Source organism: Lagopus leucura, unplaced genomic scaffold (genome assembly GCF_019238085.1).
Source record: "Lagopus leucura isolate 7727_CA_CO unplaced genomic scaffold, USGS_WTPT01 Super-Scaffold_100047, whole genome shotgun sequence".
Classification (NCBI taxonomy): Eukaryota; Metazoa; Chordata; class Aves; order Galliformes; family Phasianidae; genus Lagopus; species Lagopus leucura.
Window position 1 is genome coordinate 407,273 of NW_024962293.1, and position 20,726 is coordinate 427,998.

General features: G+C 44.5%; 1 protein-coding gene across 1 annotated transcript in view; it reads right to left on the bottom strand.

Annotated features, from left to right (window-relative positions):
- The window catches only part of GNAS (GNAS complex locus), a 132,383-nt gene that overhangs the window by 85,290 nt on the left and 26,367 nt on the right, over window positions 1-20,726 (bottom strand). The gene's annotated exons all lie outside the window — the stretch shown is intronic.

A 20,726-nucleotide genomic window follows, 5' to 3' on the forward strand; every position in this document is an offset into this window, starting at 1 on the left:
AAAAAAAAAGAAAAAAAAATTAATCCTCTTTAGATCCAAGGCACGGGCTGCAGGCGCGGAAACCTCCCCGAAGCCGCGGCGGGGAGGATCGGGAAACGTCTCTTCCTCGCCTGTCCCCGCGCGCCTCCGCCGCTCCCCGTCCCTCGTCGGAGCCTCCGCGCCGCTCCGCCGCTCCTCCGCTCCTTTCCTCCCTGCGGGGCCGGGGGGGTCCGATCCAAACCCCCCCCCCTCTTTTTTTTTTTTCCCCCTTTTTGGTTTTTTTTTTTTTTTCACATTAGGTTTCCAGGCAGCTGAATCCTCTCGGCTTCTCCAGAAAACACAGCGGGAGTAGAAAGGGGAATTTTTTTTTTTAAAGCCCCTTTCGCTTCTCCCCGGAGCAAACGCTGTCCTCTCACGGGAGGATTTTTTCCTGTCTTATTTTCCTCCTCTCTCTCGCATTTCTCCTGGCTGTCTCTCTTTTTTTTTTTTTTTTTTTTTTTCTTCCCCTATTGAGCCGCGCAGAGGAGGCAGAGCGGCGGGGTGGGGCGAGCGGCCCTCGCTGAACGCTGGGAGCGGAACCGCTCACATGACGGCCGCGTCAGCCCGCGCCGCCGCCGGCGCCCTCTTCGAACTGGGCCGGGGGTCCGCGCAGAGCCGGGCCGGGGCCGAGCGCGGAGCTGCACCGCAGCCGGCTGAGCTGAGCGTCCCTGGAACGAGCCGCGGAGGAGAGCGGCCCCAAAAAGATTTGCAGGGCTTTGGGGAGGGGAGGGTTAAAGTCGTAACGTTTCGAATCGATTTTAACGGGGCGGTGCCCGAGGGCACTTCATAGTAATTCAGAGTAATTCCCGCAGACCTCACTGCGTTAAATATTTATGTGCCCTTATATTTCCACATCTGATGAACTTCGGAACGTTCGCCCAGTTCACTACAGAACCACCGTGCAGACAGTGGGGCCGTGCTCCCTTATGTGGGTGCTGCTGAGCCCAGCGCCGGGCTGCCCTCACCCACCCGGGACTGTCCCGGGACACGGAGCCGACTGACAGAGCCGACTTCCAGCCGAGTCAGGCTGGGCGAAGCAGACGGGCTGGGCACAGCACAGCTCGGTGTGCACAGCGCTTCCACCCACCATCTCACCAGCCACCCGCCTCCGTTTTGTTTTCTAACAGTTTTGGAAACTTCATCCTATAAGCTGCTCAGTAGTTTTCATGCAGAGGCTTATCAGCTATGCTCAAAAACCAAAGATTTGTGCTTTTCCTGGCTCCTTAAAACACACAGACGTTTTTCCTCTACACCTGAGATTAGTGAAACGTCCCTTACATAAATTACTTATCCCCACTTGCAACATCAATTATCCCCAATGCTATTCCCATGCACACACCTTCTTACGTCACCCAGTTACTATATTTAGAGCCACCTACAGTAAAATAATTATGTGAAGAGAGCAAACAATCAGAAGGTCACGTTCAGTGTCAGCAGATGCGTCTGCTTCAGAGCTGGGAGAGGAGTGGGCCTCCAGGGAAGCAGGGACTCCATGGCCAAGCCTCAGCCTCAGAGGATTTACTGGGACTTTCCCTGTGATTTTAAATGCTACAGCTTTGGGGGACGCAGGGCCTAAGAGATTTGGAGACTCCCATTGCCGCCTTTGAGTGTTTTACGCCAAGGCAATTTCCAAAGGACTCAGAGAAACTTGGCTCAGAATCGCCCGTTAACTTGAAATAAAGATTATAATAATTCCTTGTATCTGTTACGGTTTTTGTATTTACTGGTATTATTTCCATGTAGTTATTATTAAACCGTATTTTAACTGTGACATTTACAAGATATAAAAGAATCAATACTGCAGAATTCAGACTGAAAACTATAAAACCTCCCTGCTTTCTGATGGCAGCAGATATGAAGAGAATGCAGCACTGCCAGTACCTGCCACCTCGGGCAGAGGGGAGAATGTGCCCCAACCCCAGCGCGAAAGGGGGAAGGGAGCAGCTCTCAGGCCTCCAGCAGTTCACAAAGGAATCCACAAACAAGATAAAAAAAAACATTGCTGGAGGTGCACAAAGGGCTCAAATCTTCACAAGCAGCGAGCAGAGCTAGAGCAGGGAAAGGGGAGCAGGAAATACGCTGTAGAATTGACCGAGTCCTGTTGTGCAGGTGCCAGCGGAGCGCAGGTCGCTGTCTGAGCACAAAGCAGGTCTGGCTCTGCACTGCTGTGCTCTGAGGCTGAGCAGAGCGTGAGGCAGCTGGAGGAGGAACAAACACAGCTCACTTACAAAACTCCTGTTTGCTTATGATGGGTGAAGAATTAGATCACCGTATTTCAAATGTTACCAAGTATGAAGAGGGCTGTAAGCTGTAAAACCAACAACCCTCACTTCCAAACTGTTAAACCTTCTGACAGTTACAGACTTCTGAAGTGTACGACACAAGACATAAGGCACTGATCAATCTTTCCAAGACATTAATTGCTATGGTTTTTTTTTTCTGTTTGTAAGAAAGCACCATTTGAATAGCAGGCATACCAAAACATTAATTGTCCTCATACTTTTTGCGTATTTAAACGACACAATGCTGATCATGTGTCTTCAGAGTAAACCATGGAACAAGTGGCATTAGCTTCCACCTCATGAAACTGAGGTTCTTGGTTATTTACAAGACTACTGCCTTCAGAAGGGGAAGCGCATGCAAAGCCTGACCCCTAACTCCCTGCACTGGTAAAGTGCAGAGCCTGAATGATACAAATCTATCTGAGGACTGATAGTACTCTAAAGAGTGTCAAAGGACACTGCTGCATGGCAGGCAGAAATATTTTCCAAAATCACAAGATAATGTGAATGTGGAAGTGGGTGAAAGAGACATTCATTAGAAGACTTAAGTCTGCTGGCTCAGACTGCAGGGAGAGACAGCAGAACTGCTTTAACTTACGAACATCTTAATGGGACATTGGTGGAGGATGTGCACGGGAAGGTTTCATACACCTGTAATCCACTTCATTCTACTTGGTAACTTTACTTAATTTTTAGCTGGCCTAACTTCTACATTCTAAGGATGACAATCCTCAGTTCTTTTTCCTATTTTAATACTTTATGGTCTGTTGCATAGAGCTGTTGTAACACATTCTTGTGGCAGTCTGCCTTCCTGCACAGCACGAGGAACCTGAGCGGGTAAGTGGGAATTCACAACCTCTGGCTGGACAATGTACATGCAGCAGTTGTTCTTGGAGCTAATTGTAGGTTTAGATTTTGATATTCTGACACATGACATTTAGTGCCTCTCCATTCTTTATTTAATTTGGGTTCACTAGTTACCCTTTGCATTCACAGGAAATGTGATCAGGACGTTCATCTTATAACACAATGCCTCCTAAACCCTCCAGGGTGACAAATAACCCTGTTTCCTATTACAAACAATCCACATTTGTTGGGAAGTTGAAAGTACTGAGCACTTTGGATGCCCCAGCCTACAGAAAAGCCAATCAGCTAATTATTTTTCACAGTTGCACAGCTGCTTATGGGACCATGCTGTCCAGAGAGAACACGACCTCACAAACTTTTGGCTGTGAGCTGTGGGGGTGGAGTTGTGACCAAACCAGTGTGTTCATTTGGAAGGAAAGACAGAGACTACATCACGCTTGAGCATCCCTTAGCAACCAGAGTCAAATGGCACCGCAGCTCTGGGGAGGCTGTCAGCCTGTCCTGTACTGGAACGGCATCTAGAGCAGTTCCCACTGCTGCAGAGAGGGCAACATTTTCAGCTCAAAAAGTAAAAGCAACAGTGGTGACCTAACCGCACGATTTCCTTTGTTTCTGTTTATAGGAAACAGCTTATTTTCAGCAAGGCTTTCTAATGGAAGGATAGGGAGCCCAGTTAACGTGGAGAACACACGAAACAAATGGTTCTTACAGCAACACTTTTGTCTCTGATTTAGACATTTTCCACTTAAAAATCCAGGCTGCAGTTGGTAACCTCCTTCTCCGTGCTACCAGGGTGCACCTACAAAGAGCCAGGTGTGCACGGAAAAATAACAAAAGACAGAAGAAATGCTCTCCTACTTAAAGCTGTCAGGTGTGTGGATCAGTGTACAGCAAACACACAGCAATTCCCTGCTACTCTGAAAATGCAGCTGCAGCCATGCACTGAGGCACCTCCTGCACCGCTGCTCACTGTGTGCCTGCTCCCCACCGAGGAGCGCGGGGCAGAGCTGCTGACCACAGCAGTGTGCCATCCCCAGGGGAACAGAGCTTCATCCATTGCTCACTGAGCATCTGTGCCCCACAACCAAGCATCTGCTGTTGCAGAACTATGTTTCTACCTTGCCTTTTTATTTAAAATATCTGTGCTTCCCCACTGTGGGATTCATTCGAAATCTTTGCACGGCCCTGTAAAAAAGTAAGATTTTGGAGAGTGGTTTTTTTCTTTGTTTGTTAGGACTGGTTGGTTTGGGTTTAGTGCTTGTTTTGTTTTGTTTTTTAATTAATATTTTTTTTCCAAGGATTTGAAGTTTTGGGAAAAATAAAGAAGAAAGCAGTGAGTAAATTCATATTAGAAAGGTGCTGAAAAAGCACCTCTGAGGATTACAGCCTTTTGCAGAAATAGCTGTGATGTTTCTCACGCAGCCCACACCACTCCAGGCATTGTTCTGCTGTCCTGGAAGCTCCCGATGCCGGGCTGGCAGCCCTGACAGCCCTCCTTCCAAACGTAGCATTATCTCCGGGACAGATGGACTTCTTCAGTTAAAGGACAGTTTGTAGCAGTGCACGCTATATGTTGGTTACTTCTCTGCTCTGAAGTCTCTCAGTATTTCTAGCTTTCGGAAAGCAGAGCTGCGGGCCTTTGGTGAATGTCTCATCTAGTGATCTCAGTGCATTTAATCCCCAATAAACTCAGTCTTCTCATTAGTGTTATATGAGGGTTAATTAAGGCTCCGGTTCAGACTTGGATCCATTTTTTCCCATCTGTCTGAGGCCCGGCAGCGGCGCCGTGCAATGGATCCGGGCGGCAGCTTACGCCTTCCTTAGAAGGAGGCATCTCCTCCAGCTATCAGCCCACAAAATCCTTTGGACTCTTGGAAGAACAAAACTTGGTGATAAAAAGGGAGACAGTTTCAAAGTCTCCAAATTACCCTTTGGCCTGCTGAACAAGGAACCCTTGAGTAATCCCAAGCCTGTTTAAAGGAGAAGCAAGCAAACTGAAGCCAAACAATAATCTAAAAAAGGAAAAACAAAGCAAATAGATTGGAGTTGGAGTAGGAATCCAACCTGGGTTTTTTGGTTGTTGTTGTTTCTCCTGCAGTGATCAGAACAGAAATCACTTTAAAAAGCATTAAAAGGTAAAGCAGGTTGGAAATTAAGGCGTTATCAATTAAAGCCCAGGAGGGCAAAGCAGGGTCACCAAGCAGAACGACGAGTTTGTCTGTCATATGGGAAGGAGCGGGCCTATCTGAGTGCAGTAAAACCAGCATTGTCAGGAAGAAATTAATGCACCACTAATGTATTCAATAAAGAACAAACACAAAACATTTAAGTACAGATACTCCAACACAAACAGAATGAAAACGAGATACTTCCCTCTCTGGCAAAGGAGAAGAATGTTTCCATACAGAAATTCTAAACTTGAGAGGGGTTTTTGTTTTGTTTTTAAATAAAAACAAGCCCAAAGTCTACTAATAGAATTAACCGAGACCTTCCTTTAAACCAGAGGAAAAAAAATTGTGCCTCCCTCCTTTCGCTTCGAAGCTTTTTCTCAGAAACATTAAAAGGAACTTTAAGGAACTCATGGGATTATGGAAATAAAATACTGAGTAACAGCTTTTCAACTACTTGCGTTCCTCGTTTTCTTGCAGTTTTTCTCGTGATACTCCTCGCTGCTCATGCATTCTGCACCGCACTTCACAAAAAAACCAAACAGCTCTTATGTAACAGAAGCGCGAGCACATCCGAGCCGTGCATAACACATATGGAATGCTGATTCAAAAATAAAAATAAAAATAAAAATGGAACATCTCGTTTCTCAGATTTAGTTTCAATATTTATCAACATTCACGCCAGACCTGCTCCTTTAGGAAAGAATTATTCTGTTCTAATTCTTGCTATGCCCAGGTCACAAAGCCCACAGAGGCAGCAGTAGTAGAGGCTAAAGCCCAGGTTCCAGAGAGCTCTGTGAGGCAGCAAGCAGCCCCAGGCTTCTCTCCAGCCCGAGGTGAGCAGGGCAGGAGGTTCCTGGATCCCAGGGCAATGCCAGCAGCCCGCAGTGCCCACCATGGCTGCGACAGCACTGTGTGCAGGGCACCAGCAACGTGCACTGCATGTTATAGAGATAGCAGGAAGGGGAATAAGAGGATTGTTGAAACAGTTTTTGTTAAGTTGTCACACAGGTTTTAATGGGTTGTAAACATTCCTCTCTCTTTTTTTTTTTTTTTTTTCTTTTAATAGAATGATCAGGTTTTCGCACTCAGAATGACTTTACATTTTAGTCCTGGCAAACCACAGCACCCTCAATACCAGGAGCCATTAACAGAGATGGCCTGCAAGGAGCAACAGAACTGTGATTTCTTTCCTCTTTCCCTGCACTGCAAAAGGCCTGAAAGCATCTTTCAAAAAGGGTATTTTCCCCCATCTTTTTCTTTACATAGAAAACTTTTAAGCCTAGGTCTTAAATCACACACAGATTACAAGTATACAATTATAGAATAGGGGTCTCTTGTACCCTATTTTCCCTGGAAGAATCTGGCTGTCTGGCAAACTAACAGCATCAGTGCTTCTTAAGGGCCTTGATGTTAAATTAGGGTGCCCCACATCCCCTCGGGCGGTTGCAGAATTTAGACCCTTTTCCAATGCTCCCGCTAAGTCTTTCCGGTGGTTTTATCTAGATTTTAGCAAGGCGTATAAAACAAGCAACTGTCTGTCAGCCTTTAGGTGTGCGAGGGAAGACTCTTCTTGTTGCTGCCGCTCAGACACCGGCCAGGGCTGCAATAAGCAGGCAGAAGTCCAGGCTGTGGACCCAGCCCCAGGAGCCCCAGTCCCAACACGCTGCCTCTGCTACATTAAAAGAAGCAGTGGTGCAGGCTCTGCTCGTGTACAGACCCGGCACAGGGCATATCCTCAGCATCCCTTCTGCTCAAATGCAACGTCTGAATTAACCCTGCTCACAGGCCTGCTCAAACGCTCACAGTAGCCAACAAAAACGTCCAAGGGAAGGAGGTGGGCTCGGGGATTAAACAGAGGGACGAGATCCAGAAGGGCTGACCTGGCGTGGGCCGTTTGATCCAGCACAGCCATCGCTCCGTGACCCTGCAGAGCCACTTCCCCCTCCTGTGCCTCTTTTCCCAACTCTCTTTTATCTGCCTCTGTCACATAGGTTGTAAGCTGTTCGCTTCCGACATGTCTGCACAGAATCGAGAACCAAGGGGCCCTGGTCTCACTTTTGACCTTTAAGCCCTTCAGTTATACGTTTCATCATACAGAGATTATTCAAAAAGGAAGCAATTTTAATAGACTGCCTTCTTTTTATTAACACCTATTTTAACCCAGACATTCTCAAGAACATTAAATGAGCAAGCGGCCTCTCTTAAGACGCTGCTTTTCTTAATGAAAACGCTGAGAAAGCTGCTGGTATTCTTTGAGCCCTTCTCCCACAGGCCTTGCAGCAAGACCAGGGGAAGCCAGAACCAGCATGCTTGCTGCAAAGTATCAGACAAAGATACTTTTTATTTTGAAACTTAAGGGGGAAAAAAAAAAAAGCCTCCACACTTCTCAATCTTTCTTTGTATGCCATAAAGTATCAAACGGGGCAGAAACCCAGCGGCGCGCTCTCTTGCAGATCACCTCCAGGTTTGCTTTCTGCTCTTTGGTGTTAAAATAACCAATTTGTTTTTCCAACGCCCCATGCACACACTGTCTGAGCGCCCGATCTGCTCCTCAAGCAATCGGCTCTTTGCAGTTTCGTCTCTGCTGAGCAAACAGCACACAGCTGAGCTGCTGGCAGCCGGCAGCCCGCAGCAGCCCCACCGAACGGCCACGGGCTCTGCGAGCACAGCCTACATTTCGCACGGACACCCGCAGCCTCACAGCTCTCTGATGGACGCTCACCCTGCCCTCAAATCAGCCAAGGAGCCAGCCCAGCGTTCACGCCATGAGGCAGGGAACCCAGGGCTCTGCAGCACCGCTGTCCCACATTGAGGCCCTTGGTGGCCGCAGCGCCCCATGCCCACAGAGAGCCCCAAGCCGTGGGATGGCACCCGGGCTGCACACCGAGCACAGCAAGGCCTGCCCCCCGGCCAGGCTGCAGGCAGGGCCCTCCCGCATGGCTGAACTTCACACCCTATATATAAAGCACACAGCCAGACATTTACCCTGAAACACTCATTCTGCGAACAGGCGTTACTGAGGGATATACTAACTCCATACATGAGAGTGTTAAGGACGATTTTTGTCCAAGGAAACACTTCCAGAGGAAGCGCTGGGCAGCCACATTATTTGTTTTGTTTAAAATGATTTCAGTCTCGATAACGTCTCTTTATCAAAACTACACATGTGCTGAGCACACACAGCGCTGCGTGTCGTGAGGCACACAGGAAGGGGTGGATTTATTTCTTCATTATGAATATTGCAGTGCTGTAAGGAGAATCCTGGCTGATAGCGTGAAGTAAAGCCAAAGCGTACGAGGATATTTCGGGGCCCGAAGTTCCTGTGCTGCCTTTTCAAAATTCAGTCTTAAATTCTGTATTCCTAATCGTCTCTTCTGTCTGCACCATTTCATGAATGGCCATGTGTATTATCATGGAGCCGAGCAGTAGCCCAGAACAGTTCCCATTAATATTCATTTGAAAGAAAAATGGAGTCCCAGCTTCCTGTTTTCGCTTTCCTTGAGCAAGGAACTGTGTAGGGAGTTCATAAGTCACAGCTCTGACGGGCAAAAGGGATAACGGCGACTGCGACACACTGAAAACACACCCCATCAAAATGAGAACTCAGTTTCACGCTGTGAACAGCATTTTGGCAACAGGATTGGTTTGCATTTGTTTTATAGCATACTCTTTATGATGGACTAAAGCTTCAACTCTGCTGGGGAGACTCAGTTCAGTCAAACAATGACGGCCACAAAGCAGAAACAGAACTACCATGCTCTACCAATACAGACCACCTCCCCGCTTTCAGCCTGGGAACAAGAATAATTTCTTCTTCATCCTAAAAGGTGTCTTGAAGAAAAACAAACAAACAAACAAAAAAACCAACAAGAATGGAATTCAGACTCTATGAAGTGACTGCATCAACCCACACTGGACAAGCCAAAAGCTGGGAAGGCATAGCTATGATGGCTCAATCTGGAATACACAAACTACAGAATCAAACTGTGCACTAAAGACATGAAAGAATGCTATCATGTCTGAAAACTGTACCCTTAAACAGATTTCAGTGTACAAAGTGACAAAGGCTACGAATTCCCTTGTCTAAGCCTTGCCTGCCTGAGATGAACAAAAGAACTCTCTTAGTTTCAGCTCTCTGGTAAAGGAATTATTGTATTATGAAATGAAGAATGCAAAGTGCTGAAACACTACTCCCACTAAGAGAATGGACTGCAGGTCCAAGATCTCACTGCCCAAGTGTCTTTCTCTATAGAAACATCAATTTGAAACCTGCAGTGACTCAGTGAGAGGTGGTGGAAGTCCACACATTCACTGGCTGGATCCCAACATACCAAACTGGTCTGCACACAGACAGGAAGATGGGGCAAGACGTGACAGTAATAATCTAACATGACTTGAGACCTCCTGCCCTAGTAACAATTATGTAATTGTTATGGTCTCTTAATACCTGAGTAAGAAATCTTTTTATTGCATCAAGTTCTCATGCCTGGACAGATATGCATCACAAATGAATCATCACCAACTAGCTTTGAAGACCCGAGCCGAAGCACACCCCATCATACAAGCCACATATCTGGGCACATCAACACTTATGGCCCAATTTTCTGGAGACAGCTCTTCAGGTACATTGCCCCAGGGTATACTGGCTGTGAGAAACTCTGGTTTTCCAGTAGCATCCTTAAAGGATTACAAAATAAAGTAATGTTGGTTTAACAAAGGAACCTCTTAATCATAAATAACTAAATTTAAAAACAAAAAACCCAACTTCCTCTCAAACAAGAACAAAAAAGCCAACAAAGTCATAAGCAAGGGAAAAAAAAAAAACAACACAGAAAAAAACCGAAACAGGCTTGAATTCACCTCTTGTCCTGACATCACCTTTGCTAGCAGCCATGAGTCCGCCTCTGCCCTTGCCAGAACATTCTGCTTCATGGTGAGAGAGCGTCTCCCCTTCATGATTTGAACCCCTCTTCTGCCCCTTTGCTTTGGTTTTAATGGGTCTTTGTTTTGTTCCTTTCCCAAACCACTCATCAGCATCTTTGAGAAATGGTCGCTGTCTTACAAACCTCTGCTCCTTGGTTGATTCCCAGCTTTTTTATCCATCCTGGAGGTGCTCCTCTCCTAGCCAAGGACACGGGGCACCTCACACGTGGGCCCATGTGCTAATTCAGCACAGAGGTTACAGCACAGGAGGGACTCAGTGAACATTAAGGTGTTCTCAAGAACTGTGTTCGCTAAACCACACTTTGACTCACATATGCCCCCAAACAATCATACATTAGCAATTATAATGATCTTTAATTAAAAAAAAAAAAGAAATATGCTGCTATTCTTGCAGATAAGAATCTATAGAAATATTTGTATAGGTGCCATGAAAGTCTGTTGTTCAAACTACATTTCAGTGAGGGAATATTTAACTACCTTACCTACACTGCTTGAATACTACTCTACAATGAACCTCTTTGAAGGTTTCTTATTAAAAAAGCTTTAAAAATTAAGCAGTTTGAATTATTTTTCTATGAACCACATAATCTTCTTAAGTAGTAAAAAGTTAACTTTAGCTCAAGTCATTCCACTTGGAAAAACATGATAAAAAAGCAGTAGACTCATGTGCCTTGCCCTGCATTTTCTCTAAATGTAATGTCTAACCCCTGATTGTTGTAATTTTTCATGGTAAAGCTTTCTGAGTGTTTATAGCCAGCAAAATTTGGCTTTTATACTGGAAAGTCTGTTACATAAATGTAATTTTCATTTATATCCTCACTTATAACAAAGTCATTAATGCAGCTGATTCCTCACAAATCTTATATGTTAGCAACCAGTCCTCGCTCTGGTGCTGCATAACGCAAACACGCCTAACACCCAGCACAGGAACATCTTACCTCGGAGAGGCGATGTCTTCTTAAACCAGAGGTAGCAGCTACATTTGCACACCATTCTTGTTCTAAGTATCAACTGTCAGAGAGCTAGGTTTTATTTCCAGGGAGCCACAACCACCTAACTACATTTTTTAGTCGCATGCAAGTGATTTTGTACAGCATAGTTATCAAATGTTTGGTACAGACAGACAGAGAAATGATGTCGGGTTGCGGCTTGGATGCTAAGGTCGTATAAGACTGGAATTTGGGTTTAGATTCCATAGCACTGAAATTGCTCTTCAGAGATTCCATCTCTGTTGAAAGCAGACCCAGAAAAATCTCCTCTTCTGGTTTTTAATCCCATTCAAACCCAAATATTGGAAACAGCTTAAGATCTATGAACTAACAGATCTGGCCCCTTGCCACGTGCTGTAGTAAGATGCCATATTTAGCTTCTCCTCCCTAATAGTCAGGCTTTTAACCTGCTACCTCCAACCCTTTCATCCACATCCAGCACGCTACTAACCAACATGGCTTTGCCCCTTTCCATTCTTCCATTTCTGTTAGCTGTTTTGCATACAATTAACGTGGCTAGCCCATGGCACGGGGGAAAGTGACTGTTAACTTGTGCTCCCTCTACTGTCTGATTCCCTTTGCAGCAATAGCATAAAGAAATTGCAATTTTTTTCTTGTTGGCAGCAAGGTCTGTTTTTCACTCTAGTGTTAAAAGTGGCTCTGTTACATTTACGAAGAGGCATACTTCAAAAATTAAGTTTCTAGACATCCAGAACTCCATGTATTACAGACAAGCTATCTTCACCTCCAGCAACTCTCCAATCTGAAATGAGGGAGTCACAATGCTAGGATAAAATACTTTGGAACTGTCAGGCAGCCACAACACCCATCAAAATCAATGTAAGTCACAGGTTCATCCCCCTTTTAAAAGATCAGGCCCTTTAAATTGTGGTTATTAGACTGGACAAGCCCTAGTCAAGAGAACAGGAGGCTGTGTTCCAACTTCTGACCTGCAGATCAGTGCTATGCTTAGACCTGCAGCTTTTGCTTGACGTGGCTCCTCACTCCTCAGCTGGCATGGAAAAAGCATCTTCCTGTTTTACACTGGCAGTGTATCTGTAAGGTGGGGAGAGGAGGAGGAACAGCCGAAAATTTAGTGATTCTTCAGTGGTGATTCCTTTTCACGAACAACATGGATGTTTTTCGCTCCATTTTGCAATGCAGATCAGCTTTAAGCTGCAATTAGAAGCACCCTGCAGATTCTTGAAGGGCTTTTTGCCTCTTGCATGTAAAACAAAGAGGCCTCTGCCTCTCAACTTACGTTGAGACTCCTTGAAGAGGGAGGGACTAAAGCATGCAAATGGACGGGACAGCTGAACACCATCCAGCCCTGATTTCTGGTCATTCCTCATGGAAAGAGGGCAGGCAGTTTTCTCAAGATTGCTTGCAGCTTGCCCGTGATGTGGCTCTTGATACTATCATTGAACCCTCTGTCTTTGGGAAGCAGCCTGCTGCAGAACTCTTGTGCAGTAAGGTTAGTTTCCATCTGATGCCAAAGGTAACCACTTTGTGGCTATATCTCTTCACTTCTGCTGAGAAGGACATTTTCAGGGCCAGGAGTAAGCAGAGGGGCTGTGGGCACCCAATGACCTAAACAGTGCCCTTGAACTCCTAAGGGAATGGAGTTCTTTGTCTCTCTGCTTGTTGGAGCGCTCAGTGCCCACAGGCCGGGTGCTAAATCTATCCTTCCCATGGATGAATCAGCAGCAAAGAATATTTACCATTGTTTAATGCTGTGGTGGTCTGCAGATTTGAGCAGTGCACACTTACGACTCATCAGAAAAGACAATGAGTAGCACAGCATTTTAAAAAAGGAAACATTTTATGCCCTTTCGTATCACTTTTAAGAGAGAAGCGCGTGAGAAGAATGAAGCAGAAGACCCCTTCTTGCTGTCTTTAGAAGCGACAATGTTGGTTGGCCACTTTCAGAACCATTTCAGCAATGCTTAGCGCACTGTGAACGAACTCAAAGGTTCACAGTGGATTCTGCCTGAACTGTGCATGGAAATAAATTCTAATAAAAAATAAGCCTTCAAGTCTTTGTTTATGTTGGCAAGTAAACTGGCTGAGTATAAAAGCCAATGGCACGACTGAGTACCTTACCTATGTTACAACTGTTGCACTACATTGGTATTTTAGAATTTACTTTGTACAGAAGAATCCTTGAACAGACTTTCTCACAGGGCTTAAAAAAATACGTTTCCTGTTTTCTTACTGCACTTAATTATACAGAATTAAATTTACTTTTCCTTAAACAAAGATCCTAAAATTGAACCTCAAGAATATGGAGAAGATCACAGAAACCCACCTTGAAGATTTTAACACATTGAAATTGTTTAATGAGTACTCACAAACCTCTATAAAAAAAATCAACAGTGAACACATTAACCCATGAATATTATGGGTATCTTCAGTCCTCAGACATAAAAGGCACAGCTGTATATACCTCAGGATGGAAAACTTCAGCAAGTGGAACTCAGGTAATAAGCAAATCCCAGTTCACTGATTCGTTGTGCCTGTTGCATTCTTCTCCTTGTTTACATACTGAACGTTATTAACATTCATTTTCTTCTACCTCCTTGAACACTGTGAGCAGTGGGGCAAAAGAAGCACACAGACTGACTTTTGATCACCAACACTCAGCTCTGACCAGCAGCTTTCATATGAGTGCTGGTTACAGCCACAGACGTGCACCAGATCTGGAACTGCGAGAAGCTTGAAGCAATGAATGCTTTCAAAGAAACTGTTAGCTATGACCTTACTTTGGTTGCCAGAGTTTCTAAGTGAGCAAAGAACCTTCCCAACACTGCTCACAGTTCCCCTCTGCCTTCAGCACTGTTTGTCAGTTATCCCTCCTTAACCCTCCATGTGGGCTTTCCAACAACTGTGAACATTTCTTATTGTTCCTGAAGAAGAACTTCTTCCTCCAGCTGCAGCTTTCATTTGCTGTTTCTACAGTGAGGAAAAGCGAGGACTGTCAGCCCTCCTGCTTGCTTTACGAGGTCAGGCTCTTGTATTACAAAGCTGGTTAGAATGAACAAGCCAATGGCATTCTACTGGAGAACATTTATGAAATTGAAGAATTTTAATCAGAAATCACTTGTGGATTCCATTTCAGTTTGATACATTTGAAAGTGCTTGGAGTTTCAAGAACTAAAATCAGCTTGTTAAACAAACCCTTTTGCTGCACATCTCTTCTGTTATGAGCAAAAGGACTCACAAAAATACTGGGAAGGAATCAGATTAACTTGAGATTCAAAGGGGAAAGAAATTCAACAGCATCTAAAGGGGAGATACAGACATTCAGAGGTATTTTGGTATTGGAAGTCTCAGGTGGATCTTTGTGGTGGATTTCTTTGATTTGCCTACCACAACAGTCGCAAAAGAACCCCATTAGAAACGTCACTGTATTTTTATGCCTCTAAAATACACACTGCACGCTACACAGCTCAGAATGTACACTTTATCTGTCACAAGACAGGACAGGTGATTTAGGATCGCAATAGCAATGGGAGCAGCGGTTGTTGCAGGAATCCATTTGTGCTCCCACAGTGGCAATCAGCAGGACAAGGCTGCCTGCCTCCCCGCAGTGCTTTCCAGTGCTGTACGTGGGGCTTCTCTGCACAGATCTGAAGAAGGAAGGTTTATGACTTCTCCTTTCGCTGTTTGCACATTTTAAACATGCACCCACTAACAGATACTTGGGAAGATACTTCATTGGGAAGTTTACATGCTACAAGAGCACAGTATTCATGCACGGAAATACTCATGCTCTCAATTTAATAAACCTAAACAGGAAAAAAAAGCACCTGCCAGCAGGCACAGAATGTTGTCATTTCAAAGTACTATTTCTTAACATGATTGCAATTGGTGGTCTGTTGTTTATTCAGTTTTTTTAACATCCTCCTTCTAGAACTAACACTCTAATTAAAATCCCTCTGCACAATAAGCTATGCCTTCTCTCCCTTAAACGATCACTACAAATCTTCTAACAAATGTAGTTCAGAATACAATGTCTGAGGCACGTAGATTTTGCATTTGCTAGAGCATGATCCAAATCAATGTGCATGGATTTACCCATAACAGCAAACAGAGTCCATCTAGAGGGGATCCAGCAGTCCCTGAGTACCCAGGGAGCAGACAGCAATGCTCACACCCGGGCTAAACAGCTGTACGTAATTCCACCAAAATCTGCTTTATCTACAAGTGGTTATCATCTCTTTCAGAAAGCTATGATTTTTTTTTGCTTTCTCTAGCTCTTATTTTCAGACTACAGGATTCCCCATTCATTACAGGACCCGTGAGCATTCGCTGCAAATCGAATCAGCCCTCCCAGCACCCAGTTAGAATCCCCCAAACTGCTCTCAACTTATTCCTTTCCGCTTGCTGCCTATCTTTTGCAAAGCTGCCATCATCTGCTTTCTTGCAAATTCATGCTTTTCAGGGGCTTCTTGTTTCTGCAGCCTTCTCAGATTACAATTTCTTTTGTGTTAATTAAGCTGAAAAATTGAAAGAATGTCGCTGACTCTACAAAGAGCACAAAACAGGCTTGCTTGAGAAGCTAAAAATAGATTGCTCTGTTCAGAAGACAGACTACTCAGCCTTCAAACTATTTGTACAATGCGAATTAATTGCAGATGGCCAATTCATTTATTTAGACCTCTGTGACAGAAATGAAAGTGCTTCTGTGCCTGCACAGAGCTCCCTTCAGGTGGTTGGGTCTAATAAAAACAAAATGCACCACCTCCTTTTTGATTTTCTAGAAGTCAATTCGTGCAAACGTTTTGCGATTCCATCCCCTCTCCCCACTGCCATGGTCTCTCCCCACAGCTCGTATTTAAGCCACGGCACTGATGTGCACCAACTGAACGTGACGACGCTCAGCACACGTTTACTCGCAGCACTCACACTGCATGCTGCTGAACAGTTACAGCCTGTGACTCAGAATATATTTTACAGCGACATACACGTTGCAGTAAAGACCACCTAGACTATTTGAGTTATCTGAAATTGATGCTGTTTTCCTTTTTTATCCTGTTTGTTTTAAATTGCACTTTAATTATCCTTTATTTCCTCCTTTCTCCTTAAAAGAAAATCCAATTTTAAAAGAAATTACTGGTTTAACGCTAGAAAATTCAGGAAAATCTAAATGGAAGCTGATATTCTATCCTGGCTTTCATTGTTAGATAAATGGGAGGTTTCCAAAAATACCACACATTAGGGTGTATAAACTGTAGCTGCGAAATAAAAATATCATTGAACGAGATAAACTGTTTGGGAAACAGAATGATCTGTACAAGGACTTTACAGAGGATCCTCAACGCTGTGAGGCCTCTTTTGTGCTAGAAAACTAGAAACGTTGTCATTTGGGAGTCTAAATAATGCCAAGAAAAAGAAACTAAATATTAAAGTCCCTTTCCTCCAACTCCAGTGTCTTCCCTTTGCAATTTCACTACTTTGCAGTCTCTACATCCTTGTTTGCAATCCCACTGGCTTGAAAAAATGTGCAGAAGTTGATCCACGCAGGGTCTGATCTAACAGGGTTGTAGGAGAACATCCCAAGAAGCTTCAGGTGGTACGATATGACACTGAGCATGCTGATACTATCACAGATATTACATTTTTCTATCGCTGCCTTTTAAACAACAGAACGTCGCTCTCTGCATTTCAAAGTATTGATACTGCACCCAAATACTTTAAATAAAGACTGGTCTTTTTAAAGGCATCCAAGCTTAAGCCACAAATACAGCTTGATGCAGAAATGAATTAAATTTTCTGTCTGGACAAGTGATAGTAATCTACTGGAATTAAAGTACGAGTCTTCTCCACTGTTTATGCTCCTTCTGAAATGCCTCACGCAAAAGTATCTAGCTTATCAGTTATGACAGGTTTAGAAAGGACCAGACCATCCTATGCCACATTTTAAGTTATAGCCCTTTGCAGCAACTTCATCTGAGCTCTCATCAAGGTCAAGTGAAACAACCCGTTTTCAAGCAATATAAAACTAGCTGTGTGACTAGGCTGAAGCCTACACGCATGCACCTTCCTTCTGTTTTCATGAACTACAAAAAGTTTAAACAGAGCTACAAGTTTCCTAGCAAAAAACAAACCCTTTCCCACGGCAAGAAGCCTCACAGGATGCCCATAAAGACAAAATCCGTCCTGCTCATTTCGTGCATTTCCTGGAAATGCAGGTGACGACTGAGGTGGAACAGAGGACAGTAAAGCTGCTGGATAGCAAAGGTCACTGCCTTCAGCTCCATCCCCAACCAGGCTGAGCCGTGCAGGTGCAGATTTACTGAGGGCTGGGGAGGGGGCTGGTTAGGCTGCTGTTAAGTTACAGTAACAGTGAAGCTACACATGCCCCCAGCCCTCACAGGATTTACAGCACAGCTCACTCACCGTGTTGGAGGTCCACAATGTCCTCAAAGTGGTGTTTTTGGTTTTAGACCCAATGTAACATGAAAGCCTGGCTCTCAATGAGGGCATGCCACAGGCAGCACACGCCTGACACCCCAGGTCTGTGCTGTGCCAAGCTTTACTGCCAATGAACTTGTCGAGACAGAAACTAATCTTGGTTGAAAAACGAAGTTCTTTCATCACATGTGTAGAAGAGGAATTGTTTTTTCATGGTGTGCAGTAAGGAAAGTGGTACTGTGGAAGCAGCATCGGCCTGCAGCAGCTTCCACTGATCAGCCCTGCCCCAATGGCAAGACACTCCTCCATACAGTAACACAGCATCACCAACTACTTGTTCTTTTGAAATGATCAGAAAACATTGAACTACCCACTCACAAGCACTGGGCCCATTTACTTTCACTAAATTAAAGGGCAAAAGATTGAAAAATAAGTAAAAATAAACAGACTGCTGCTTTTGGAAATGGCACCACCCCAGCAGCCAGCGCTCAAGCAGTCACTGCAACCTCAAGCACAAAGCGTGGGATCGGTGCTGCTGCAGTGAGCGACCACTTTCTGCCTTCATACTTCTCTTGTCGCACCCCACAGAGATTATCTGTTGGGTGACAAGGTGACAGAGCAGGGCTGTGGCCTGGCAGGTGCCACCCGCACCTCAAGGAACGGCTGCCTGCTGGCTCAGCCCCCAGCGTTGCTGCCATGCCCCCAGCAGCCGCCAGCACTTGTGATAAATCCCAAACACCGCATAGGAAAACTGTAGTCTAAAAAGTGGGCAGAAAACAACAGCAGTCTGTGTGAGCACTTGGAAATGAAGAGCAACTGAACTCTTTTTTTTTTTTAAAAAAAAAACAACAACTCTCCCACTGCAGATTTTTTTATTTTATTTATAAACCATGGTGGGGCAGACTGTAGGGATCGTGTCCTTACACAGGCACATGCTACCTTCTCCCAAAAGAGAAACATCTTTGTTTACTTAAACTATTTTTGTTAGACCTAGTTTTTTTGCTGGTTCTGAAGAATTTTGCCTTGCTTGCTAAGTAAACACCAACATCTCTGGCAGAAGCAGCGCCTCTGAGAGCACACGGTATCTGGGTAGACCTCACCAAGATGATATGTATAATATGCTCAGTGCTCGCCGAGGTGAATCACGTCAGCCCAGGTCTTTCTAATAAATAAAATGCTTTCAAACAGTTTCTATTGAAGATTTTTAAAACAACACTAGTAACATAGAAATCCACACAGAACATTTATCTTTTCCAAGCGTGTGAAAATACAGACTTGCTGAACCCTGGGCTCTCAGCAAGCACAGACACCTGCTGCACAGCTCCTCCACTGCTGTCCTCCTGCGACCACAAGCCTCTTTGCCCTCCCAGCACCACTTTTCTTTCAGAAGGAAAATGGATTTATCTGTTCCTGTTTTTTTTTTAATTTTCCTTTCCAACTGCTTTTGGAGAGGATCTTTGCCTTTGATGAGAAAAAATAGATTTCCTTTAAGAAAAAGGGAAAGCCACATAGACAAGTGATCTGGCTCATCAGTGCCACAGTTACACCAAACACAACCCCATTTCTCAGGCAGCACCTGTTTTGCCAGCAGCTCTGTAACGGCGATGGACACATCCATACCCCTATACACCTACAGGGATTGAGGCTCCAAACAGGGCTCACACAACACAGGGACACACTGCATCGTGTCCTACGATGCCCAGCACTTTGCTGAGGACAGGAGGACATCAGGTATCAGCCAGGACATGTATGAACAACAAGGCTGCAGCACAGGCTGGCCCCAAGAGCACTCAGTGCACCATCAGACACGGGTGCACTCAGTGTCTTCCACACCTGTGTCATTTACAAAACCTCGAGCAGAACAGACACCGTACCCCAGATACAGCTGGAAGGATGTTTTGTAGAGACAGAGCTGGCCATAACACGATTAACCAAAGGCTGGCCCATAGGACAATACCACTTTGAGAACACTTGCCTCATTGAAGATCATTCTAAGCGGGTTGGAATTTCAACGCACAAAACGCGGGAAAAGGCAAGCAGAATATCACCCACCTACCAACAAGTTGTCTTCCTGCCACCAAACACCCAAGAGATGACCCATTCTGTCCCCCTTGTAGTAAAATAAATTCAAGAAAGCAAGGAAAGTAAACGAATTGTTGAAATATTATTCCATAGGCTATATTTTTTACAAAGTTATTACCACATTTCACTGATTGCTGCTACAAATTTGTAATGAGAAGAATAAGGTATTCATTCTTTACAGGATGCCACAGGAAGGCACGGTTTGCCTGTAAGCAGACTGCTCAGAAGGCTCATCAACTCACTTTTCAGCAGCAGCGTTTTTAAAAAGACAGGAAGTCGTTTTTTGTTGACATACTCTTAATGGAGAAAGATTAAAAAAAAACTTATCTGTGTTGCCATCCTGATGCACCACGAGAGAAAGGGAGAAGAAAAAAGAAAGAAGATTAAATACTGCTTTACCATTTTTACCCAAATGCATAAGATGCCAGGCTAGCAGTAATTCTGGTTTCTCTCTAGCATTTCAACTATAAATTCTTTAATAATTCTTAAACTCAGAGTGCTGTTCGAATTTAGCATCTCTCCAGCTGTCACAACGAAAAGGAAAAGTGTCAGCCTCACTGATCAGATTTGCCCCTTCTTCACTGGCCCACGTTGCCTTACTGCAGCACCTCAGGCTTCTGAAGAAGGGTGAAGTCAGAGGGCTTTTGCTAGTTCTTGTCTTTCCACAGCTCCTACCAAAACTTGTCTCTCTGATACAATCAGAGCTCAAGGAGCAGCCTGTCTTTTCAACCATGAGGACTGAGTTCAGCTTCCTCTACTAAAAAACGTAAAAAGGAGATAAACTTCTCATACAAACCACACTATTTCTTAAGTACAGAAAATGAGATATGCTACTGCTACTCATAATAACTGAGGATTTGCAACATTCCTGCTTTCATAAGTTGCTCTCTTGATGTCATTTCACCATCAGGTTACAAGAAAAGGAGCATTTTATCTCATTTTGAGGAGAAAAAAAA